The sequence below is a fragment of the Bemisia tabaci genome, chromosome 3 (genome assembly GCF_918797505.1).
Source record: "Bemisia tabaci chromosome 3, PGI_BMITA_v3".
NCBI lineage: Eukaryota > Metazoa > Arthropoda > Insecta > Hemiptera > Aleyrodidae > Bemisia > Bemisia tabaci.
This window is the reverse complement of record NC_092795.1, coordinates 27,954,482-27,980,765: the sequence shown is the minus strand read 5'-3', so window position 1 is coordinate 27,980,765 and position 26,284 is coordinate 27,954,482. Positions and strand designations below refer to the sequence as shown.

Sequence of the window (26,284 nt, the reverse complement as noted above, 5' to 3'; positions counted from 1 at the left end):
CTGGAGCCAAGATTTGCTATATCTCTGCAAAACTGCCGTTTTGCTCAAAATTTGTTTTACTGTGCACTCTGGGAAAAAATGACTGGATTTAAGCAAGGTAACACACTCATTCAGGGTTCTGAGCGTGAAAGATACATTCGGGACTCTGAATAAGTGTAAGGGTTGCCTGTCTTATCATGATGACATCCGAAAAAGTGAAAAATACCCCCGACCTGCGCGTTCAAGCAGATATACTACTTCATTTGCTGCCGAGAGGAGCATTTCCTTGAATCAAGATTCAAGAACATGATAGAGTAACCAAAAATCCAAGAAGAACCTCTTGAATCTTGTATCAAGAGAAATACAAGAAAATAGGAAAAATACGATTCCAGGCACTATAATCGAAGAGAGCCGCTCATGTCAAGCAAAAACCTACTTGATTTAAGAGGAAATTTTCTTGGCAGCGAATTCGAGTCACTTTTTTCTAAAAGCAAATCCCCTTTGTGATTTCCTCAATATAAAGAGTTAACCACAATACTGCCGTGCAACGCAAAAACGCCGTAAACGCCATTTTAAATTATTTGAATCAATGTATCATAACAGAAAAACTTGTGTACCTTTGGACAATGTTTTTACAGAATTCATTCGCAAATACTACCAAGAACTTAACCTGAGAATTTGAGGTGCATGGGTAAAACAGTTTTTATTTTATAAAGTGTAAAGTTACAAAAAACGCGGGAAAATCTTGATGGATTTACGACGTTCTTGCTTAGCACGGCAGAATAACACACCATTAAAACCTCACTTCCGATTAAATACCTTCTGTCGCGTGGCATTTCCGCTGAAAAATACGCCTCAAAAAAGAAAGGGGGGGGGGGGGAAAGGAAAGGAAAAAATCACGAACTATACTCCCAAGGGCGCGACAGTCTTCGCTGAAGCCGGAAAATGCCGCGAAAATCGCGTAACCTATTCGCTTTGAAAGTTTTAAGGAATGAATGAAAGTGTCGAGTACTCCAAACTTATTCATAGAAGCCCGAGAATCGTCCGGGCGGGAGGGGGGGGGTCGGAGGAGGGGGGCGCCCGTGCCCGAGGTGACGGCGGGGAAAAGCCGGCTCGCCTCTCAGAAGTTGGAGTAATTTCTTTATCTTATTCGTCCCGCTGACTTATCAACTTTTCCTCGAATTTTCTCCTCGGCGTTGAAGAGAAAAATCGTGCGAAAGGCGGGCAACTTCGGGTAATAGACAAAACGCGCGGGCTCCAGCCTAAGGCTCAGCGCACGCATTGACAGCAGATGATTTTGATTTTAAAACAAGTTTAACACCTCTAAAAAATTCTGATAAATTACTTTGATTCGATAGAAATGTTCGCCGTTACTTTTTGTGACTAGACTTTCTTTCCCTTTAATTTACCGGAAAATGTAAGGGAATTTTTTTTTGAATTTAAGAAAAATTTTGTCAATCTTACCTTCTAAATATTATTCGGATTTTCCAATACTTATAATGGAGAATTTGCGCACAAAAATTGTATTGCTTCATCTGAGAGTGCCTTATGAGCTGAGTTCGCAGTATTTTTCATATTAATTAGAGAAAAATAGCTTAAAAAGTGAGAAAATGTGCCGCCTTGTGACGTCATCTGGCGTAAACACATGTATTAACATGTATTTTACACATGTATGTGCACACACATGTATAACACATGTATTTTAGCAGATCAGGTTATTTTGTCGTATTTACTCCAATAATTGTTCAATGTATTTGTACTAACTAAGAATATCCTCGTTCTCAGTTTACTAAGGTGATCGGAGTTTTTTTTTTTAAAAAAAAATTAAGTCTTTACTCATTCTCGTCACCCTCTTGGCCTGTCGAGAAAGTTCTTTAAAGATGCTGTAGTAATGGCTTGCAGTCTAACTCTGTAATTTTTAACCTAAACATCTCGCTTTTGTCAGCCGTTGCCGTTCAGTCGATTCGACAAAGTAGTAACACCAGTTATAGAATTCAATCGCTGCTCAGCGATTTTGGTACAATTTCCCAGTGCGAGTCAACGCGTTATTGTTGACATTGCGAGACTGATAAAACTTCGTAAACAAGTGACTAGGGTAGGTCATTGAAATGATGATCCGTGCGTCGACCTTCCAGAGGTCAATGAATTGATACGTAACTATGATTTTCACCATCCTCAAGAAGACCTGTCATTTGTCGAAACCTGAGTAGCGTTTTAATGACTAATCTTTGTCACACTGCTCATTGGAGGAGATTCTGTTGACTTCTGCATTTTCCAAGTTGGCAGTGTTTTGGGAAACAGAGGATCTGCTCGTTTGTTGATTGGACGATCTCTCCATTAGAGACAAATGTCTAGCTCTTTATTGTTGCAATTGGGAATGCTCAAAATTTTCCTGGTGAAAATGCAATTTTCGAGGGGAATTTTGGCAACATTGAAATGCAGTTACGTTTTTTCTTGAGAGAAACGACGAACTGCTCTCTTGTATCAATAATAATTTCGGAAAACGAAAAGGAATCAAGTAAAGAAACTTACTGAACTTGGACTACTTTAAATCTTTCAGCATTCTGTTCACGTACGTCGCACAGTGGACCGAGTCAATCAGAGAGATCGGACCTAAAATTTTTGAATAAAACTGGAAATTTTGACGTTTATTTCCACACATTTTAAATATTAAGGGGTGGTTCTGAAAGAACATTCCACGAGGAAACCAATGAAACCATTTTTAGAACCTCAAAATTTTGTAAATACAGAGTTATAAGCTTTTAAAGTTTCCAAATTTTGTCCGACCTCTCCTATTGACTCGATCCACTGTGCGTTGAAGGTCTACATTCAGCATCCGAATTTCGGCGCTGAATTGTCGCTTCAGGGATTAAGTCCCAGACGAGGAACAGAATTTCTTCTCGGAGCTTTTTTTATACCATGCGATGTATACCCACTCCCGCATCTCAAAAGTTCAAACCCTTAGTGACCCTCCGAACATGGGAGTAGCAAAATGCAGTGAGCGCGGAGAATTAGTGTCGCTTATAACGACTCTCAGCGCGAGGGAGGGAGAAAAATTGTCATTGCTGCGGTGAAATGGACCAAGAGCCAATTTGAGGGCTTATTAGGAGTGAAAAAGTGTACTCCGGCGAGTGGTGGGTGAACGGACGGATGTAATATCCCTTTTCAGAAACATCCTGTGAAGTTTTACGCCAAGTCATGAAAATGAACGTCTATTTATTTCTTCTCTCTCGTCGTTAGTATTAGGAATGACCACTCCTCTCCGTTCAGTAGGGATTTGGGTACTTCATCACTTTTTCACCCTTTACGCTCGGCAGTAAATGGATATCAAGAAACTAGGGGAACGGTCCCGTGGCTGCTTCGCGGCTTAGCCCCCAGAGGACGCTTCGTTCCCTCTAAAGCTCGCTTCGCGGGCAGTTTTATTTTTGAATTTCACCCAGTTAAGTATCCACTTAGCCAGCTATAGGTTTGCCTAGCGGTCAGCGTATCTGACTCTAGACCAATAGGTTCGGGTTCGAATCCCGGTGATGGCGACTTTTCACGAACTGACAAGTGGATTAGCAGAAGCAGATTCTACTCGATCTTAATCCCTGACATTTTGAAAGCCGGAGCATGGATGTGCCAAAATCCCCCTGATGGCTACTGACAAAAAATAATCTCTATGTGAAAAATCATGTCTATAGATGGCTGTAGATCCCTAAGTTACTAAATAAACAGGAATAGAAGCCAAATAAACTGAAAAAAAAGAAAAAAGTATCACCTTCATGACATCATGCGTAATGCCAGTCATGACTTTCCTCCCCATGCAGCAATCGTTGACACTGACACGTTCGGGGTTTCTTAACACCGCAATCGTTGACATCATGTCTCATTACCGTTACAAACACCTCAAATTAACACCGATCAGTGTTCCTCGGTGTCTTGCCCCCCATATCGACGGTGAAACTACCAAACCACGTATCTCGGTTGCGGTGTTTAAAAATCTACGCTCACATTTTATTTTTTTAAAGTAGACCAAATCAATATCATTCCTTGAAATTTTCACAGAATTTTCTCTGCACGAAGAGGAAAAATCACAGAAATTTTCAAGACTGGACGTTCAATAGTTATTCATTAAAAAAATAAAGTATGACAGGAAGTCTGCGACGTCGCAAACCGAGATACGTGGTTTGGTAGTTTCACCGTCGATATACTTTTGTCCTGTGGGGGGTATTTATTTTACAAGATAATTTCCCAAGTTTTGCATCCGCTCGCGAAACGTGACGAGCTTCCGTCGGGGGCGGGGGAAGTGGCGAGCTCTGGCCGATAGCTTGCGTGCGTTTCCGTACTAAATATCGATTAAGAACACAAGCTCAAAGGTTATCGCGAGAAACAAGCGTCCAGACAGTGTTCCATGCCTAACGACCCCGCGCCCGCGCTCCTGGTCGCTCGCCCTTCCTCTTCGCGTCGTGCAAATCGCACGGGGGATTTTCTCCACGTGCCCGCTTTTTATCGACCGTTCCGTCGTTGCCTAGACGAAAAGATCTAACTTCACGGAAAGAAAAACTTGGATTCTTATGGAACACTGAAGTTTCCAGTCCAGGTAACTAAAGTTTTCAGTTCAGGCAACTGAAGTTTTCAGTCCAGGTAAATGAAGTTCCATGTAACTGAAGTTTTCAGTCCTGCAGCCTGATTGTTGAAATTTTTTGTTCGTCAGGACGACATAGATAACATTGCTCAAAAGTCGGAGCGTGATTGGTCGGCTATGTCTTATCGCTGCTTTGTCGTGCCTATGTCTGGTTGAACTCACCACAAGGTAACTGCACCTCGTAAGTTTCCGACAGTATGTCGTCCATTCCACCTGACAAAGGCACGACAAAGCAGCAATAAGACATAGCCGTCCAATCACGCTCCGCCTTTTAACCCATGTCATCTATTTCGTCCTGACAAACAAAAAATGTCAACAATCAGGCTGCAGGTACCTGCAGTTTTCAGTCCAAGTAATTGAAGTTTTCAGTCCCAGTCATGAGAACCCAACTTCAGTTCGGGTAACCGAAGTTTTTGCAAGCCAAACTGTGACGCATAATATTCCTTACGCACGGAGAAAAAAACCTCGTGCGTGGGACCCGAAGTTTAGGTCATACGGATCTCTGAAGTTTTCAGATTGAGCATCTGAAGTCTTAAGATCTAGCTGGCGAGGTTCGGATCACAAATCTGAGACTTCAGTTCTTACATCTGAAGTACTTCAGATGTGAGAACCGAAGTTTTTCGGATGTGAAAACCGAAGTACTTCAGATGTAAGAACTGCAGTTTCAGATGTGTGATCCAAACCTCAGCAGCTGGACCTTAAGTGTTCGGATGCTCAATCCGAAAACTTTTGAGATCCATATGACCTAAACTTTGGGTCCCACGCACGAAATTTTTTTCTCCGTGCGAAACGCTTTGGTTCAGTGGCGTGGCGTGTTTTGCGATACATCGAATGATCTGTCATTTAGATCTATGGGGGAGGACCGATAAACAGGGTGCTCGCTAAGAGCACCCTAATAATCGATTTTTCACAATATCTTCAAATGGGGAACTATCGAAAATCGATGATTCACGCTTCGCCACTGTACAGTTATACTAGATTGAAGTTACGTTCCTACCTTCGCTCGGTAGACAAAGAATTTTACTTCACGACTTGGCTAGCCGGCCGATCGCCTGCATCGGGACGCCCTACAGCGTTGCTATTTCCCGTTCTATTTCCCGCAGAATGCAACACGAAGTAGGTAAGTTCTAATAAGTTTGGCAAGGCTGCCGGTGGACGTTGCCGCGCTGACCGGAAACGCCCGTCGGTTCAACGTTTCCTGGGCGAATTTCAGCGCGTGACGTGGCACGTCGGTGACATGCACTGTTATCGACCGGCGGATTGATTGTACCGGGCTCGTATCGCGCGGTCGATGTTGAAACCCGACATGCCTCTCAGCGATGAGCCCTGAACGCCATAAAAATGTTCATGCTTTAGGGCTCATCGGATGAGAGTTGTGCGGTTTTCTCATTCATCGATTGGACTATGCCTTGGAGCTCCGTCACGTGATTTCCGAGCGATTTATGAGTGTGGCGTGGTCTCGGGTCGCATCGGCGCGACTGGAAAACTTCGTAGTCAGTCCCGCTGTGTCTGTATAGAGGATTCTAATGTTGGAGCTCCTGGATTAATGCTCTGTAATGGAGCGTTTGGTTGTGATTACGGTAAAGTACTTACAACCAGCAGGAAGTTATTCGTTGGACCATGGCACTGGCAGTTCAAGCAGTTGGCCAGATTGTTTTCTCCTCATTTAAACCAGTGGAAATGAATCGAGTTTCGGAGAGGCCAGGTTCTGCGATGGAAATCGATCATTTAAGGAACGGAATGGAGATGCAATGGAAGATTGCGATTCATGCCAACTACTGGATCCGCCTCTGATCTTCTGAACCATACTTTGGCGAACTCGGGGTTTTCAAATCCGGTGTAATTGAATGGATATAAGTCGAAGGATCTCTGCCACTCTGCATGGGGAGTTTTTGGAAAAACATTTATGTGCAAAAGCTGAGGATCTCTCGAACAAACGGAGACGAATTAGAAATAAAGGAAGGAGAAGAAAGAGAAGACGGAGATGAAGCAGACGAAAAAAACGCAGGAGAAGAAAGGAGAAGTAGAAGAAGAAGAGGGAGGAGAAGAAAAGGAAGATCAAGACGATGAATAGGAATTTTTCTTTTACTTCTCCCCTCCTCTTTCCTTCTTCACTTCTTCTGGTCCTTTTACAATTTGTTTCCTCTTGCACTTTTTTCTTCTTCTATTTTCTCTCCTTTAGCTTTTCCCCCCTTTTTTCTCCTCTTCTTCTTCCTCTCCTTCTCCATTTGTGTCCTCCCTTTTCAAGAGACCGCCCATATGTGACATCAGGTTTTTCGCGATTTCCACAATCCCATCTCATACTAGATACATGTCTGACAGCGTTGAACCCCTCTTTTCTCTGTAAAAATTACGTCAGGTTTAAGTGCCCTTTTAACGTATGTCAAAATCGCACTTTGCGCCTTTTTCAGCCGGAATATTCTTTTGCTTTAAAATGGGCCCTTACGCCAATTAATATTAGCCTAACGTTCGATTCGGCTCGACACCCTACCCCCTACCATCAAGCACATGTAAGGCACCCCGTAACCACCCTTCACTCTACAACCATGACGTCATTAATGGACGGCTCCTAAATGAGAAAAAACAGCGATGCCAACATGGCCGGATTTACCTAATTGCCGCCCATGGGCCGCCTGTATTTTGCCGCCCTCTTCTCATTAATTTTGAAACATCAATAAAAACCATAAAGTGAACGTGCTGGAGGGAGAAGGGTGCATAAGACTCGTTCACTCGTGTTGGACACATTTTTTGCGTAAGCCCTGTCAACACTACTAGCAAAAGTTCACGGAACTTCGCGCGAAAGTTCAGTTCCGTAAACCTAACTCTGTGGGGACAAGGCCTTCCATTCGTAAGAAATTAACTAAAAAATTAAGAAAGAACAAACATAAATGTGGTTTAATAATTCTAACTTCCGCCGCCGCGCCGTGCCACGCTGACCACACTGTGTTTGGCGCAATGCGTGAAGTATTCATGTAGTCTTGTAGGCACTGTGCGTTTCACGCCGCGCCGACCGCTGTTGACCGTACTGTGTTTGACGCAATGCGTGAAGTATTCATGCAGTCTCGTAGGCGCTAATATGTGTTACATGCCGACTGCCGCGTCGAGGGCTTCTCCTTTTCATCTCAAGTCCTCGTCATCGTTTCTCTTTGCGCCGCGCCGCTCCAGGCCAAGTTACGTGTTTGGTTTCTCTCTTAACTCAACTAATTAAAGGAGTGCAGTCTTTTGTATCACCGAAATACGATAAAATTAGAAATTAATGAACTCTCAGGAAATGAGAGATTTTGTCACGTTATCTTGTTTGTAATTTTTTTCTGAATCCGATTTTTTTGTACCTGCATGCATTTAAAAAAATTGCGAAATTTGCCGCCCCCTAATTTTGCCGCCATGGACCGCGGCCCATGTGGCCACCCCCTTAATCCGGCCCGGACGTCAACTCGTAAAAGTCGCCAGCGAGCATGTAGAGAAAACTATGCCTTTCACTGTCAATTGAACTATACTGCCGTGCTAAGGAAGAACGCCGTATGAACCTTCAGGCGTTGCCAAATTTTCTTCGGTAAATCACGAATTTTCTGGAAAATTTGTAGAAAAATTTCCTCCAATTTTCCAGATATTTTGTTAGGAATTTCACCCAAAGTTCCTGAAAATTTCAAGGAAAAACATTCATAGCTTTCCTCAAAAATAAACATTTTATCGGAGGAAATTTGGCAACTCTCGAATGTTCATACGGCGTTTTTCCTTAGCATAGTACAGCAGTACAGGTATGAAGATGATTTCGCGGCGGGCCAAAATTCCGGCATCACGACCGACGACTGGTGCCGATGGGTGATGGGTCCGCTAGTCACCTTGGTTTCAGCGAAATATAGGTCAGAGCAGCCGCAACACTTTTTCGCATCAGCACCGTTGCAATTCCTCATCCTAAAAAGCTTGTGTTTCACACCCACCGATCGACGATCGCTATGGAACATGGAAATTTTTGGCGCACACAGCAAGGATAATTCTGTTACGGAATATTTGGTTACATTTCATCAGGAACTCTTGTTACCAAATCGGGGGTATGAATCATACGTCTGGCTACATTTTCTTGATGCGCTGTCAACATAATTAGACAGCTGCTTTATTTTTTTCTTTTTTTTTAAATTGTACGGTGCGTTACATCTGAATATGGTTTGTGACGTCTTTTTATAAGAGCTCTTATTATTAATAGGCCCTTTCCCCCAAAAATGACCGTCGTAGATTTTAGCCAAATGTTTCTCTCATCAAAGCATATAATGACATAACACACCAAGCTAACTTTTTGCTGGAGTATGCGCAGTTACTGAAAAAACAGGGGGAGGAGAGGAGGTGGGGATTTAAAGGGCCGATTCCCGCTCTTTCTAGCGCAACTCTCGACAGTAACTCAGGTGCGTTTCTTGTCAGCTGAGTCAATTCACGAATTTTCTCAGGTTTTCACCATTCAAATTGCAGAAATGTATTTTTAAGATGTAAGTATTTGGAAGATCATCAGATTTGGATCCATTTTTGTCTTCATTCAAAAGGTTGCAAAATTGGCTCAAGTAATTACATTTTTTCAGAATTTGACCAATAAGAGATCATTCCTGGCTCAAATTTAGCTAATGTTTGCGTGTAGTTACAGGAAAAGAAAGTTAAATTTTCCTCTAACAATTTCTTAGTAAATGTGTAATTTGTAAAATGGCATTTTGCAGCGTTGAAATGTAGTTACGTTCTTTCGTTTGTCTGGAACGCAAATGATAGTAGGTTTACTTTTCATAGTTTCGTTCAACGCAAAGAAAAATCTGGATGCTTAGCCCGTATCATCAAAGTACCGTGGGTCCCCCGGAAGACAAACGCATCAACTTGTATGTGGCTGAGCCTCTAGGTCAGGCTAGAACTCAGCCCATTCAAGCAGAAATCTCGAGATTCACGCTTATCACGACAACACTGGACGTCCCGGTGGAACTTGCGCCCACCCCCACTTCGGAATTCCTGCGCAAAACGTGTCAACATCGCTTGCATTCGTCCCCGCAGCAATCCAGGTGGCTGGCAACGGCAACGCACCTTCACGGTAGCGCACCGGGGCCCCCGCGGGGGGCCGCGACTTTTGCGAAGGACAGGGCGGGGGGGGGGGCGGCCGGCGTCGGCTGAGCCTCGCAACTTCAAGAGCGAGGTCGCGAGAGTTTGTACACACAGGTACTCATACGAGTACTCACGTTGAAAACCGTCGTGAGGTGGGGTGTGGGGGGGAAGACGGGGGGCTGGGGGGTTCGCGCTGCCGCGCGTGGGGCCTTGGACGGTTTTCGAGCAGAAGCAGCGTTATTACGGTGGCGGCGGCGGCGGGATCAGGCGGGCGGCGAGTGATGGCACGGGTGAAGGAGACGAAACGGAACGGTACTATTTTTGCGTCGTTGCGGTGTCACGCGGAGGAGAAACGTCATATCATCATTCGGACGTTGCCGGCTTTCCCCCTAGGTAACGTAGATTTTTGAGGAAAGCTTAGAGTATGTTCCCTCGAACTTCTCCTCAAGGGAATGTGAATAAAATTGCGAGGGAAATTCTCCAGGAAACTGGAAGGAAAATATCAAGAAATCTCCTTTGGAAATTCGTAGTCACTCGAGGGAGTTAGGCAACGTTTGAAGGCTCATGGAGCGTTCTTCCGGTGTCGCACTGAAAATACCGAAGGCCAGGGATCGGATTGGTGCGTTCCGCTGTGGATTGCGTCGCGAGCGTGGAACGCACCAGCGGCCTAGCTGATTCTGTAACTCACAATCAGCTCAAATGGAGCATTTCTATTCGTGGACTCATCTTTTCCAAAAGGAACGTTGCGCAAATGAATGGATCAAAATGGAAAACGCACGTCGGATTTTCGGGCCTCATAACACCTGTTGATTCAATTCACCTGTGCTAAGTTTTCATTGGCAACGAATGCTTTATTTTCGTCAGGGGTAACTCCGCATAAAAAGCTGGCGCTTCATAGACAGCAGGCTAATTATGAAAATTCTTAGCCAAAGCAATAGACAAAGGAGACAAAAAGGATATGGAGGGGTCCCATTGGTGGAATCGGTTGGTTGCAATGGACAAAGGACGTAGATAGTAGACTAACTAACGGCATTTCACGAGAGACCCGATAGTTAGTCCATCATTTTCTCCCTTAGTCTATAAGAGCCACCCATTTCAACCAATAGGATAGCTTAATACTCCCTATGTCTTCTATGTCCATCGCTTTGTCTATCAATTTCAATAATAATCGGCACTTTGAAAGTACTCAGGGCGACTCTCAGAAATCTTAGTGACTCGAGGAAATATTCCATCCTGGTACTGAATCTGAGTGAATATTTTTTACAGTCTAAGGAAGATAGCTGTGCTATATTAGAACCATCCATTTTAAGCAATAGGATCGCTCTATACTCCTAATGTCTTCTTTGTCTATCAATTTCCATAATCGGTCCGCAGTTGTGATAAAGAATCGATTTTTATGGTGAACACCATGCTAGCAGATCGATCGATTTATCGCGAAGCATGTACCAGGGACGTTCCAACGAAGATGCGTTAGTTCCGGCTTTGCTCGCGATGCAATTGAACTAAAAACCGAGTTCAGAGAGTGTGCAATAATCCGGCGGGGAGAGGCGCGCTTTCCAGCGAAAATCAGCGCGAGTTGGACGGGAGCATCCCGGCGTCGCGACGCTGCCTGGCGACTCGCGTGGACGGCGGATCGCGGACTGTCAATGCCACCGCGGCGTCGCTGCCACGACGACGACGACGTCGACGCGCCGCGACGCCCGACGCGCTCTCATGAATGAAAACAGAGCCGCGGCCCCGCCATGCGCCGCGACGCGCCAGACGCCACCGCCGACCCCGAGCCCCCGGCGTCCCTCGCTCCCGCCAACGCCGAGCTTTACTCCCGTCCACAGCAAAAACACCGTAACTCCACTCAAAATGTTTTCCTTTTTTCCAGCACTTACTGCTCTGTTACAAGGAAATTCGATCGCCACAAGGCTTTATTTTTTCATTTTTAATTCCTAATGATGTGGCAGAGTTGTATTGAAAAAATGAAGGATGAATATGTGTTGGTTTTTTGTAAAACAGCATTTTGCCAGAAAAAATGCCGTAACTCCACTAAAAATGATTCCCTTTTTTCCAGCACTTATTGACTCTGCTTTAAGAAAATTCAATTGCCACAAGGCTTTATTTTTTCATTTTTAATACCTAATAATGTGGCAGAGTTGTACTGAAAAATGAAAGATGAAAATGTGTTGTGTTTATCGTAAAACAGCATTTTGTCAAAAGAAAATTGAAACAGGAAAAACGCCGTAACTCCACACAAAATGATTTCCTTATTTCCAGCACTTATTGCTCTGTTACAAGAAAATTCAAACGCCACAAGGCTTTATTTTTTTCATTTTGAATTCCTAATGGTTTGGCAGAGTTGCATTGAAAAATGAAGAGTGAATGTATGTTGGGTTTTTTGTAAAACAGCAATTTGCTTGAAAAAAATTGAAAAGTGCAGAATGGAATTACGGCCTTTTTACTTTTGACGGCATTGTACCCGTAAGTCTCGAAATGCGCATCCTTTACATCTGAGAGAATGGTCACCGCGAGAGAAGACCACTCATAATTTTATCTAAATTGGTTCAATCTTTCAATTTAAGCAAAAACTGAACTTTAAAAACTTTAGTACAATCATTGACAAAAAACTAGGAAGGAGCAGTGGATCCATCGCATATGACATTCCCAAATTAATGAAAATAACTACATTCTTGGGTTGCAGAATGTACCCAAAAAAATCGTTACTTCACAAGAACACGACTTCGCGACGTCTTTTCTGCTTTGTGCATTTGAAATCAGAAGACGAATCAATAAAATTTTCAATTCGAATTGGCTAGCAGGTTTTAGTACAGTTTACAATTTGCGAGTGGACATTGAAATGCGGTTAGATTCTTTCGTCTGGAAAACGACGACGATAGGAGATATAATTGGACGTATTCGATTAATAAAAAAGAACTATGTCCATTCTAACATGTGCTTTGGGATCCATAAATGCATGCATGACGGGCTCATGTTACAATGAATACACACAGTCCCTTGGATTTTAAAGCGTCCGACTATCTGAGTAGACTTTTTGTTAAGTAAAATAGCACAAAAAGCACATCAAGGATACGTCTAAAATCCACCCCTTAACGTCACGTACAATGTGAGTATAGTCCGTATCGAGTAACTTTTAAAAGTAGGTATCGCCTAATCGGGCACTGCCCTGGTAAAAATTGGCGATAAGAGCTGCGTTTCAAAATACCACAGGAATTCTTATAGTCGACTGAAGAAGGCGATAGAAAATCATATAGCTGGCTGTAGAAAGTGGAAAAAATCATACGGCCGGGCTACACGAAGCGATAAAAAATTATGCAGCGGGCTATAGTTCCTATCGCCGGGCTTTACACTTTATCGCCTGGCTGTTGCTTTTTCGTCATCGATTATAAAAGGCAATAAAAAATTGTGTAGAAATTCGTGTGCTTTGGAAATCATTAAGTTTGATATGGAACCACCTTAATATTGACAAAACACACATTATATTTTCCTTTAATACATATTTTTTTTTCATCAATTAAAATGAGAATAATCCATACAGGATGTGCAAACATTTCAAAATCATTATTTGAATAACGCTGACTCCACGAGATTAAATATTAGAGCCTAACACAAAGCGGATCGGCGACGCACTGGCGCCTACAAACCTAACAGGGATACTTCACGCATTGCGCAACGCGTGAAGTATCCCTGTTAGGTTTGTAGGCGCCAATGCGCGTTTCGCGCTGGCTGCCCGCCTGCCGCGCCGCAGCGTGCCACGGTGCTTGAAGCAACTATTTCACACCAGAGGTATTGCACAGTATCATACGAAACTGAAGGCGCTCTAATATATTAGTAATGGCAAGCATCTATCAAAAGTACGGAGCTTTCCTCGCAAAATAAATCAAGATACTACGGCCCAAAAAAAGAGCAGTATTCCAACAACTCACTAAGTCCTAGCATCCGTAATTAGTAACGCTTAGCATACACTTTATCGCCTGGCTGTTGCTTAATCGCCATCGGCTATGAAAGGCTATAAGAAATTGTGTAGCCGGCTATAGAAGCTATTGGAAATCTTACAGCCAGCTGTAGGTCTATGGTATTTTGAAACACAGATTCTACTGCTAATTTTTACCAGGGTAGTTTCAAGTCATCGCCGTATTATAAAACAGAACTCACTTTAGCCACCAATTTCAAGAGAAAAAGCTACCCATGCCATGAATCAAAACTCTCAACTGAAAGTATTCGGAAATTTAATTTGGAGTTGATGTAATTAGATCACGGAACTAAGAATGAATTACTGAATCTCGTCTGCAAATTCCATAGATGCATCCAATTTGCAACAAAATTTCCAATGTAAACAGTGCTCTGTTGTTTCCTCGCGTCATTTTGAAAGCAACAAACTTCGGAACCGCCGCATCGCACAACCTCATCATCTCAAAAAAATTTACTGTTACGTACTGTGCTAAAAAATGAAATATCTAGTAACGCATAAAACTTCATAGCGGATTTTGCGACATGGTCATTTGTCCTGCCGTAATAAGAAACAGCGCCGTATGAACCTTCAGGCGTTGCCAAATTTCCCTTGATCAAACACGAGTTTCCTGGTCAACTTGTAAATATTTTTCTTCCAATTTTTCAGATAATTTTTCTCGCAATTCCACGGAGAAGTCTGGAAAATTTCAAGGGAAACTATTCATAAGTTTCCTCAATAATGAACATGTTATCGAAACAAATATGGCAACTCTCGAATGTTCATACGGCGTTCTTCCTTAGCACGGCAGCGTTGAGCACGGATAGTCTAATGGAAGTAGCGAATTTCCGTTGCACGATCGTCCTGAAGGCAAGAGATGTCTGAACGCCTGCAATCACACATGTATGCAATGTGGGCATCACTGGAGCACGAATAGTTACATGGGCGCCGCGTCGGCCGCGTATTGCGAGAAACAAGAAGAGAAGTCAAAATCCCTTCAATTTATCGTGTATGCAACACGGACATCCATCAAGCACGAATAGTTGCATTCAGGCGCTATCATCAACGTCCTTCGCCAAAACTACTCAGGACGCTGGGTTGATTGATTATCTCCTCTTCGAAGCAAAACGTCATCTTTTTCTAACTTTTAATTTTAATGGAAGCACTGTAGCGTAATACTGTTTCAGGGAGATCTTATTCCTAAACTTGAAAGTTAATTGCATGGTTTTTAATGGACATCACGCAATGGTATTTGTAGATATAAATATGACAGAACATTAAAATGTTTAATTGGCTAGTGCTATTGTTGCGTTTGAAAACTCCATGTTTTGCATTCCTCATTAATGTCTGCTACAAAAACATCATCTCGGCTCCTCTTAACGTGGACTCTCGATATGACAATGTTGGGAACTGCAGGCTGACTGTTGAAATTGATAGACAAAGCCATAGACAAAGAAGGCACAGGGAGTATGGAGCATTCTTATTGGTTGAGATGGGTGGTTCTTATAGGCTAAGGGAGAAAATGATGGACTAACTTTAGGGTCTCTAATGGGTTGCCGTCAGTGAGTCTATAACCTACCTTTTTTGTTCATTGCAACTACTCTCTTTTCTCAATTTCAAAGTCTTAATCCTTAAAGACGTTTGTATACAATGCGCTGTCAGCCACTTTGATTAATATTTCAAATGCTTAGGTTGGTAGCATTACTTTTCTAGTGATTTTCATTTTTCACGGTGTCGCCCTTTTGGGCCCTAAGAGCTACATAAATTGAGTCGTCCATACTCTCCCTATAAAGGTGCTCTACTTAAAACTGATGAGCCAATCAGAAAGTGGCACAGATATGGCACAAAGGAGCGAGAAAGTATAACTCTCCTTTACAGATCCTCTATGTCCAGTATTGGTCGTAAAGGACACATCTCGTGAAAATCCACTAGAAGATCCATTTGACAATCCTGGCTGCGAAGTTGCCAGATTAGATACCCACGTTCGTTCTTTCCACCTTTTATGAAATGAAAAATCGACCTAACTGGCAACCGCAGCGTCCGGAGTACTGAGCGTCATCGTCACTTGCTACACCCTGCGTCAAGTGCATGCAATGATGCCAGATCTGCTGATAAAAATCACATATTCCGCATTGAGTTCATGGAGAAAAGCAACAATTTACAGCTCGTGTGCTTTTAAAGCGACCTTGCCTCATCGGCGGAGGACACCACTATTGATTCAGCGCGCACATCGGAATGATGACGGTTTCCAGCCAAACTCGACAACGTAGGGCAAGACAGTAGTGCCTCTCGCGAGCGAATAATTCAGGGTTTTTCGTCACCGCTCCCGGAGTCCAGGAAAGTTGTCAACTTTTACCGCTCGGCGTGACAACTGTTCAAAATTGTAACTCCCGTATCATTGCTGCCAATCCTATCGCTATTTGTTACGTTTTCCCCCTCCGAACGGAAGGATTGGAGCCACTCCGATGACATTGTGGTTGTCATGGTGAGTAAATGGAAGGGATTCTCCTCTGAAAGTAATCCGACGAAACCAGGGGAGGACTGGCATCGAAAAAGTTAGGAGACGATCATGATTTGGAGGCCCTTCTAAGGGGGGCATAGGTAATTTTTCCCCGAAGGAAAGAGGGATCCGGGGGTCGTCCCCTGGAAAATTTTCACAAATTAGGCACCCATGGAACTCAATTTTTGGCTGCTTACATACATATAGGTCGCTTTACAGCACTTTCTCGCGCTCTACGACCCCTAACCTCCACTGCTCTCTTTCAAACCACAAATCTTGGGGGATTGATTTTTGGCTGCTTCCATGGAAAAAAAAACAACATTTACTCCAATTACTTTTGGGGTTCCGAAGGCGCAGAAATCTCTCTATCATTCCTTCGAATAGCTCCATAACACTAAATGTTTTGATTGTGGTCCTCAGGGACTCAAATTTTAAATCAGCGAGCCCTACATCACTCACGGTATTAGTGGTTTAATACTCCACTCACATTGTTTTTGACTCGTTCTGACCAGTTCGCCTTCAAAACCTCGATAGGCAAAGTGACTGACTTGGGAGCAGTATTAGTTGCTCGTCGCCTTTCGGCCACGATCACTCGGTTTGTTCTCAGCAGTAGCAATTAAATGCTTTACTCACAGTGTTTCCAACTTGTTCCGGCCAGTTCGCCTTCAATATCTCGACGGGCAATGTGAGCGGCTTGAAAACAGTAATAGTTACTCGTAGCATTTTGGCCACGGGAACTTGGTTCATTCATGCCTTACCGACTTTCACGCGAATTCATGTCTCCTGAATTTTTTTTCTCCCTGAGTTGGCTCGTTCTCGAATGGTTGAATTATTGCGAACAATGCTCTCGTGAAAAACCTGCCGGATGTGGACAATATTTTGAACAGTCTCCAAAAGAGCGGAAAAATTAAAATGAGTTAACATCAGTATACTCGCGGCAAAACGGTACCCAACTAATAATTTTTGAAAATTCGAGTTATTTGCGTTGGAGAGATCTACAACGACTGTTCCACGCATGTAATAGATTTGACACTAACACTGATTTACGTTGATTCACACAGGAATTAATGAAGCCGATTAGGGATCAAAGTCTCAAAAAATGATAAGTGTCGGGGTTAATTCGTCGGGAACATTCTAGGAAACGTCCCGGCGGATTTCCAAAATGTAAGTGATAACCATACACATGCGCATACGTGGGTTTCTTTACATCAAAGCTTCTTGGGAAAGTAGATTTTAGCCAGAAATTCTCGAGGACGGGAAAATTCCCGCTTTAATTTCCAGGGCAACGTGCGATTGTACCCTACTATCTCGAGATGACCAAAATGGCATTCGGTACCATTTTCCCGTTCGATGCTGAAACAATCGCTCCTCGGGCGAAAGAACTACGTATCAACTTTGCTAAATTTCTACTCACGAATTGCAGTTTTACTAGGAATGATTTGGGCATTCTCGATTGAAAATTCAACCTATTTTTTCCGACTACAAGAAAAAATCAGCAAAGTGTTGATCAGAAATTATACAATTATTATACCTTCAAGTAAAGAATAACTCAATATTTTGAGCCAACTTTTGAACCTTAAAATAGACTTTCGTTTCTTCTTCTGGGGAACAACGATGTCTAGAATGACACACTGAGGAAAACCCCTTTCGCTCGATTATTTTCCGATCGATACAAGAAACATCGTCGCGCACTTTATGTGCCGTTAGTGACGTCACCATACACTGGAAAAAAAACCACATTGGATCAAGAGTCCAGACTCTTGAAAACATTCACAAGAAAAAATACTCTTGTTTCAATCGGATTTTTGCTTGAATCAAAAGGAAATTCGCTTAAATTAAGAGGCTTGGTTCTTCATTTACGCTAGATTCTGATTGAATCAAGAGTCCTTTTTCTTGTCGATGTTTTTAATAGCCTGGACTCTAGATCCAATGCGTTTTTTTTTTCCAGTGTAGAAATTTTCCGACGATAGAATCGGATCCAAATAACAATGTCTCCCTCGATACAATCAATGAGAATAAATCGATTTATATCGCTTTCCGGAACGTAGTAGCACCAACGGTGTCGACGCCGGCAACGGCGCGTTGTCGCTCATCCTCGATCCCCTCCATTCCGAGTCGCTCGCATTGTCATTCAACGGCGATGCCAACTCGCCGCGTCCTCCGTTATCACCGATAGTGATAAAGGGCCCCTTCCCGCCCCGCCCAATCCCCCCGCACAACACTAACGACTAACACACGCCCCCCTCTCTCACAAACACGCGCCCCCATCTCCACATCAAACGAGGATGCTGCGATTTCTCGACGGCAGACGTGGCAACGCGCGTATTATGCATATCGGTCGGACGAACGCTACCGTTTTTTTTTTCCTTCTTTTTTCCGTTCATACGTCGACGCTTGCGCGGTCGTGTCGTGTGTGTTGTGCGATGCGGTGGCAAGCGAGGTTTGTTATCAGTACCGTGGTCGTTTCATTCCAGTCAGTGTCCCCGCTCCCGACGCGGTTCGTGTTACGTCACGGGAAAGCGATATATATCGGTTCGTTCTCGTTTGTGCCGTGGGAGGTTATGTGTGTGTTGATGTTTGGATCCGGATCAACATAACGGAAAATACCTATGGTGACGTCACAGTTGATAACGTTGATAACGACGGATTCGCGCGCGAGCCACGCGGCGAGCGAACCGAACCGAACCTAAATTCATCGCGGATTTGTCGTCGGTGGGTGTTGTTAAAAGTTGTTTCGTGTTTTGACTATTCTCGATTGTCATTTCGATCGGGTCGGAGCCACGGAGTTTTCCGAAAAAAAAACCCGGATAACATGCTTTTGACTCCAGTTTCTACCGGTTTTTAGCTCCAAGTTTTTAAAAAGTTTTAGTTTTATTCAATTTTTTTTTCTTACCATCTTTTCGACCTAGTTTGAGTTGTTGAGATGTTCAGAATAATATCCCGTAAGACCGTTTAATCTTCATCGGATTTAAAAGATCGAGCGATACCTGAAGTTTCATGTTCTTGGCATATTTTTACGGTTGTTTTAGTCGAATTTGAGCCTCGCAGTTTTCAAATTTTTGTGTCTTGACCGGTAATTTAATTATTTTGTTTCAGTATTTTGAACTTCGAAGCTTTCCTAAGTTTTGTGTTGCAACCTTTTATCGACTCCCATCGTGAAAGCACGAGAATTCTGTGAAGATTCGTGTTTTAATTGTTTTGGATTATATTTTTACAAATTGCGAGGTCCCGAGATTTCTGAAGATTTGCATTTAGATCGTTTATTGACCGTTTTCTTGGTCGCTTTTTGCTCCGAAATTGTCTGAATTCATTTCAACTTTATGACAGATTATTGAGTTGACCGATACAGATACCTACTGAACTTGTGAATCTCCCGCCTTTTTTTGAATGTGCGTCTACACTAAAAATTAACAGGTTGCCAAGTTATTCAAAGTTCCCAAATCGTCTGGTAAGAATACTTGCCGCAACGAAGTGTAATCACGATGGTCATCAGTGATGATCGAGGCTTGTGATAAAGAGAGTTAATCAAAAAAAAATATAATAAAAAAAAAGTCCGACAGAACCGTTCCATTAAGTTTTTCGAGAATACTTAATTCCATCGCAAAAAAAGAAAATTCCAATTCGTCTGCTCTCTTTTGCCGCAGAGTGATGTTAGCCTGAAATGCATGATACAGATTCAGTATCAAAACGGTTCAGTCCTGTTACAACCCTCTCCTAAAAATGCCCCACACATTTTTTGACCTTGCGCCATTTTCTGTTTGCTTTTTTTAGCGTCTCAGAGGAAATCAGCTCTTATAAAACATACTTCTGCTGGGCACGCTCTTGATCCATCTCACTTTTTTCCACGAAAGAGCTCACCGATATTTTCGCAACGAGGATGAAATTTCACTCGTTCGTAAGCTCGTTATTTGTGTTGTGAAGTGCGAGAGTGACTTTCGCGAGAACTGTCGGAATAGTTCCTGTGACCGTATACACGATGCGTTTCGTAACTTCTGTTGTTTGGTGTTGACGAAAAATCGCAATTTGGCACGGCTCGGAAATAGAACTTTGGATCTTGAATGGAGGAGAAAGTATCCGAGCGCGAAAGTTTTGGGTCCGTCGTCAGCGCCGGCGAGATGCCGACAGACAATGATCGGTAAGTAGTGCAAAATTCAGATTCAGGTTCAAAAAGAGTCTATGGAGGCACAATATTTTAGAGACCCATCACTTCCATCTTCCGCGTGGTGTAAAAGTTTGTTCCGGAAGTCAACACTCAGATTCGCCTGATGGTGACTAATAACCAAATCAGCAAATGGTCAGCAATTCAAATCAAAGGAAAAACTCGCCTAGCAGAGTGCTCACCGCGGCATTCATTCGTCATTAGGCGAAATTCATTTCTACTTTTTTGGCCAACAAGTTGCCTACTAATCATCATTAAGCGAAAAGCAGCATTGAATTCCGAACTTAACTTTTGACCCACTAGTTTATGTTGCTTCTTAGACTGTTGGTGTAGGTGTAGGGTCTCTAAAATGTAACAAGGAGTGCGTCTTTAGAGGGCATTTCGCGGGCCCCCGTGAGTTAGTCTAAATACAGTAGACTCTGGATTATCCGGATTAATTGGTGCCGGGCCCGATCCGGATGAAAAAGAAATCCGGATAATAATAGTAAACACAAACACCAATAACCAACACAACAGTATTCTTATTATGTATACATCATGTACATACCAACACGAATTTAAAAGGTTAATGTCAAACTGAACGACTCAATGGTGATTGTGAACGGTAGCCGACAACGATAAATTACAATACAACGATTAAAGCGCGCAATGCGTGAAGTATTCATGCAGTCTTGTAGCCGCTAATGTGCGTTTTAGGCTAACTAACCGACGGCACTGCGTTTGGCGTAATGCGAGAAGTATTCTTTCAGCCTTGCAGGCGCCAATATGCCTTGCGACCGTTTCTCCGCGGATCCGCTCACTTATCGGAATGCGTACGTAGTTACATGGTTGCAAAATTGATCCGGATAATCGATAATATAGAGTCTACTGTAGAGCGGGCTCATGTAAAGACGAGCAAACCTCAAGTTAGGTGAGGGTATCGGCTGGACAAAAGTAAGTTATTACCACGTGAGAAAGAGAGGGCATTTATTCGTGATGTCAGAAACTAGCCATTTTTCTTTCTGTCGGAGTAGAGTTTATTGGTACTCATTAAAAAATGATAGTTTAAGAGTAAAATCTTGAAACATTATTAGACAGAATCTCTAATACATGCCTGCAATTGAATGGCTTTCCAGCTCTGAAACCATCTGTATGGTGATATTTTAATCGTGTGAAATGGAGGGATTCCTCGTTCATGCGAAAGCCCATTTGTGGTTTTTTCTGGAGCATGCGGTTTTGAAGCCGAGGCGATATTACTAATTTGTGGATTAATCGCTTTTCATTTTAGATGAACAAAGATAGCAAAAGCAAAGATTCGGAAGGAGCTTTCCGGAAATGCGGTGACCGGGTCTCTCGTAATTTTGGCGCGCAAAGACGGGCGTCAGTAGCCGCAAAAGGAACGTTGGTGCCCGGGGCTATTTCCAGAGCTTTGGAGCTCACCCTCACCCACTCCGTAAATATTCGGTAGGATAGCAGCATCCGTGCAAAGGGAAATTAGAACCCTTTGAGATCGGACTGAAAGATTGTTTTTCCACGAAATCGTGAGCTTGGTTTCTGAAAGAGACATTTTCGGCGATTTCAATTCCAGAAATCTGTTTAATTGTCCAATTGGAATGAAAAATTGGAAATTTAAAACGTAAATTTCGTAACGAAAATTAACGAAGTACCTTGCTGTCCAGGAGGCCAAGAAATGAGAGGCAAACACAATTCTATCTTCTGTCAATTTAAAAGTGCCTATGAAGGATTTGGTACCTCTACATCGTACCGAAACGATTTCTTGGCAATATCCGTACCCTGAGATGCTTGGCAGCTGGAGTCGAAATACGTGGCTCCGGCAGCCGAAATTCGATAAAACTGCCGAAAGCGCCGTATTGTGCTGCAGAGTGTTCGTGAGTTTTGCTGAATTCCGGAATTTGGAACTGAAAATCTGGGCTTCAAGCTGCCGATGCGAATATTGCCGAAAAATTGTTTACCATGATGCTATAAAAAAAATGGTTTAACTACGTTTTGAGAGCATGCGCATGTCTTCTCAGTTGCGTACCGCATCCTCGCTGTTCCTCTTAGCTTTCTTATCAGTTCTTATCACATATTCCGTATTTGTTGCCGCTCGGGACGCAACATTTCGTGGGATTGGGAATGGGGAATTCGTTGAAATTTTAATTTGTTTTGCATACAATTTTGATGGGGGTAACGGTTTCGTGTAATTTATTTCCCATCGTGTCGAATGGCTCATTATTAATTCTTCAAAGAAGGATGATAGGTTATCTGCAACGTCGCAAATCGAGGTACAGGTTTTTTAAGCTTCTCCGTAGATTGGTAACTTTGTGAATTAAATGCAAATAAAGTTATCTTCGTCTGGGTTTTTCAAGCTAAACCGGCAATAAGCGGCGCTGATATAACGGTCAAAGTGATAATTATTGTGTCTGAATGTCTGGCCAAAATTATGTTATCAGCCGCGCCGCTGTGGAATTCCGTCGCGTCAGCCAGTTTCGCGAAAATTGAACTTTGCCGTGTTTTTCCTGTCCGAACTCTGAACTTTCGTCGTAGCTTTAATCATCTCAATTTCCTGTCTGTCAGCATAAAAACAGTATATTAATTATGGACTCTGGAGATGAAGAAGAACCGTAATGGAGAAACTTATCTTGCCTTATACTCTGCCGTACTAAGGAAAACCCCCGTATGAACATTCGAGAGTTGCCAAATTTCCCATGATAAGACATGTATTTTTGACCATATTTATACACATTTTTCTTTTAAATTTGCAGGTATTTTAGATTAAATTGCGTACAAAATAGTCGGAAAATTTTGAGAAAAAATATTCACAATTTTCCCAGTGCGTTCGGTTTTTATCGAAGGAAACTTGGCAACGTCTGAAGGCTAATACGGCGTTCTTCCTTAGCACGGCAGTACTCTCTTCTCCTTTTTGATTTTAACTCGCCAATCTCGACATAGCATATTTAAGAATATTTTGCGAGGAAAAATAACCCTTGGATTTGGTGAACCTAAGAATTGGGATGCAAAATCACCAACTCGAAAATCTCTGGTTTTGCCGGCGTTTCCATTATATTTCGTAAAAAAATCAACGTAAAACGCACCGAAATCAACCTAAACTTTGGATAACTTTGCATTTCATTTCCCATACTGACTGAGAATGTCCCAAGAACACAAGTATTTTTCTGAGTGTACTGGTACTCCGCTACGTGAGGAAATACCTAGTCATGGCAATTTCAAGGAAATATCAAATCAAAGGATCGAGCTGTGAGAACATTTTTTTTCTTCGAATGAAATGGAACTTCCATGAATATTTCCCGCAAAAAAGTCTATTTTAATGAAACCGAACGTTTCTTAATTTCCTTTCATCATTCTTGAAACAACTAAGCAGAATGATTTTCCGGGGAATCAATTGAAGATCTTTTTGATTACGACAAGAATTCTTATAAATGTTAGAGACATTCAAAGTTCCTACTTTCAATCTTCAGTCTAACTCAACTTCTTCATTAGTTCTCAGTTAAAACTAAGAACAATCTCAGAAAAAAAAAAGAAAAAAAAAAACCACCGTAAAATTGAAAAATTTAGAAGGGAAATGGATCAGGAAAATCCAGGAAAAGTGAACGGAAATGATCAAAATGGCCCCCAAAGTCAGAAAAATTATGATCATGGCAATAACGAACTTTTATGTGTCACTGTACATGATATCACATTGTCGCCCATCCGAATGGAAATGTATTAAAAGTGTCATCTAATCATCCAATTTCGTCCCAAAATTCTAGGAATTTTCCTATAAATTGGTCACGGTAAACTTGGAAAAGTCAGGAGATTCCAATTTTAACATGTGAGCGCCCTTAAACCCACAGTGAGTCCCTACAACGCAACCCATGATTATGTGGGGATTTCAGAGTTTTCTTAAACGGGGCTTTCCTGTCATAAATTGACCCCTCCTTATCTTCTCAACCCACTTCCGGAACTTACCATCAGCCGCGGTCTGGCACCAGCGCGGTACCGGCCACGCATGCGCGGTGTGCGTGATGCGCTCCTGAGGAATAGCGATAAGAACCGATCGGCGTTGCCTGGTCGTCGGATAAAACTCGAATTTTGCACCGAGAGAATTCCTTGGCCTACATGTGTGTAAAATGACCTAAATATGGCTGTCCGTGGCTCTTTAGTGTACAAAAGTTGCACCGCTTTCTGACTGATTTTTGATGAGTTTTAAGCCTTGAGATCACGATGATGAATGCACACAAACAAGACACCTAGGGTATCATCTTCACAGCCATTTTATATTTTAAAGGGTATTTTTCGTCAACAATCATACATCTCTTAACCCCTAACACATTTTTTACGCAAAAGATGTACATAACTGAGCGTTCTTCCGTAAAAATAATGAGTACATTTACGCAAAAAGTAGCCAAATACGTTCCTTACAAACGACGGACCTTAACAATACTACAATGATGAATAATTAATGATGATTTGATTTCACAGGTTGGCTATACCCTTTTGGCCCCTAAAAGCTCCATGATCTAACCTCAAAATTACCGACATGTCCGTGCTCTCCCCAAGTAGGTATTCTAATCGAGAGAAAAGGAAGCTCAAATACTTGATAACCTCATGGCAGCTCGTGTTGCATATCCAAAAAAATTTAGGGCGAACTGAGAATGCGGTAGTATCGCCTCTTCAAGTTCGATGAAATGTTATTCATTGTGTGATCCGAATAAGTGTCACATTTTACGGCGATACCGCTATTCGACCACGTGGGAACTCGTCTTGCCTACACTAAAAATTGAAGGCGAACTGACATGGCGTTGTTAAAGTCACCTGTAAGCAGGGCAAGGTTTATCTCCTTGCCGCCCATGGGCCGCCTGTATTTTGCACGCCCCCTTCTCATTCGTTTTGAAACATCAATAAAAACCATCAAGTGAACGTGCCAGAAGGGGAGGGGTGCATAAGACGCATTTACCTACTCGTGTTGAATACATTTTTTGCGAAGGCTCTGTCAACACTACTAGCAAAATTTCACGGAGCTTTGCTTCTCTATTTATAAGAAATGAACCAAAAAATTACGAAAGAACAAAAATAATTGTTGTATAATAATTTTAACTTCCGCCGCTGCGCCGCGCTGATCGCACTGTGTTTGGCGCAATGCGTGAAGTATTCCTGCGGTCTTGTAGGCGCTATGCGTTACACGCCAACCGCTCCTGACCGCACTTTGTTTAGCGCAATGGGTGAAGTATTCTTGCAGTCTTGTAGGCGCTAATATGCATGTGTTACATGCCGACCGGCGCGCCGAAGGCTTGTCCTTTTCATCTCAAGTCCTCGTCATCATTCCTCTCTGCGCTAAGCTCCAAGAAAAATTGCGTGTTTAGTTCCTTACCCTCTCTTAACTCGACCAATTAAAGATGTTGTCTCTTGTATCACCGAAAAACGACAAAATTAGAAATTACTATACTCTCAGGAAAGAGAAATTTTGTCCCCTTCTCTCATGGATAATGTTTTTCTGAATCCGATTTTTTTTATACCTACATTTAAAAAAATTGCAAAATTTGCCGCCCCCTAAATTTGCCGCCATGGGCCACGGCCCATGTGGCCACCGCCTTAATCCGGCCCTGCCTGTAAGCGTGACATTCACGGTGATTCCACTATTCGACCACGCGTCCATAAACTCTATCGGACGGTGTTTTTCTTGGAGGAGGCGACAACGGTGCTCGACGACGCAACGAAGGCGAAGGCGAGGGCCCCGAGAATGGAACCATGGGACTCCATGAGCCATGACTTAATTAATAACTCGACGCGAGTCCCATTATCATAATATTCGTAATCGGCGAGCAGCGTCGCTTTTTATTCGGGAAAACGATGGCGATGGCGGATGGCGATGGGACGAGCGATTCATGCAAACCGATCAAACTGTTGTCGCGACCCGGTGCCGCTATGAGCTCTTCAGGTGACAGCGAGTGTTCGAGTTCGGCCTCGCGGGATTCCTCCACGCTCCAAGTTTCGCAATCCGCGACTTTTCGC

At 42.8% G+C, this 26,284-nt stretch overlaps 1 protein-coding gene across 5 annotated transcripts in view; it reads left to right on the top strand.

Annotated features, from left to right (window-relative positions):
• The window catches only part of LOC109031091 (uncharacterized), a 112,991-nt gene that overhangs the window by 36,604 nt on the left and 50,103 nt on the right, over window positions 1–26,284 (top strand). Inside the window, exons 1-2 of one of the 5 annotated variants that reach the window (XM_019042413.2) lie at window positions 18,449–18,846; window positions 19,906–20,269. The exons of 3 other annotated variants lie outside the window; for them this stretch is intronic. The gene's annotated coding sequence lies outside the window, so the exon portion shown is untranslated. Of the gene's footprint in view, window positions 1–18,448; window positions 19,208–19,905; window positions 20,270–26,284 lie in introns of those variants that run through there. One more of the 5 variants, XM_072298102.1, reaches the window with a different exon arrangement.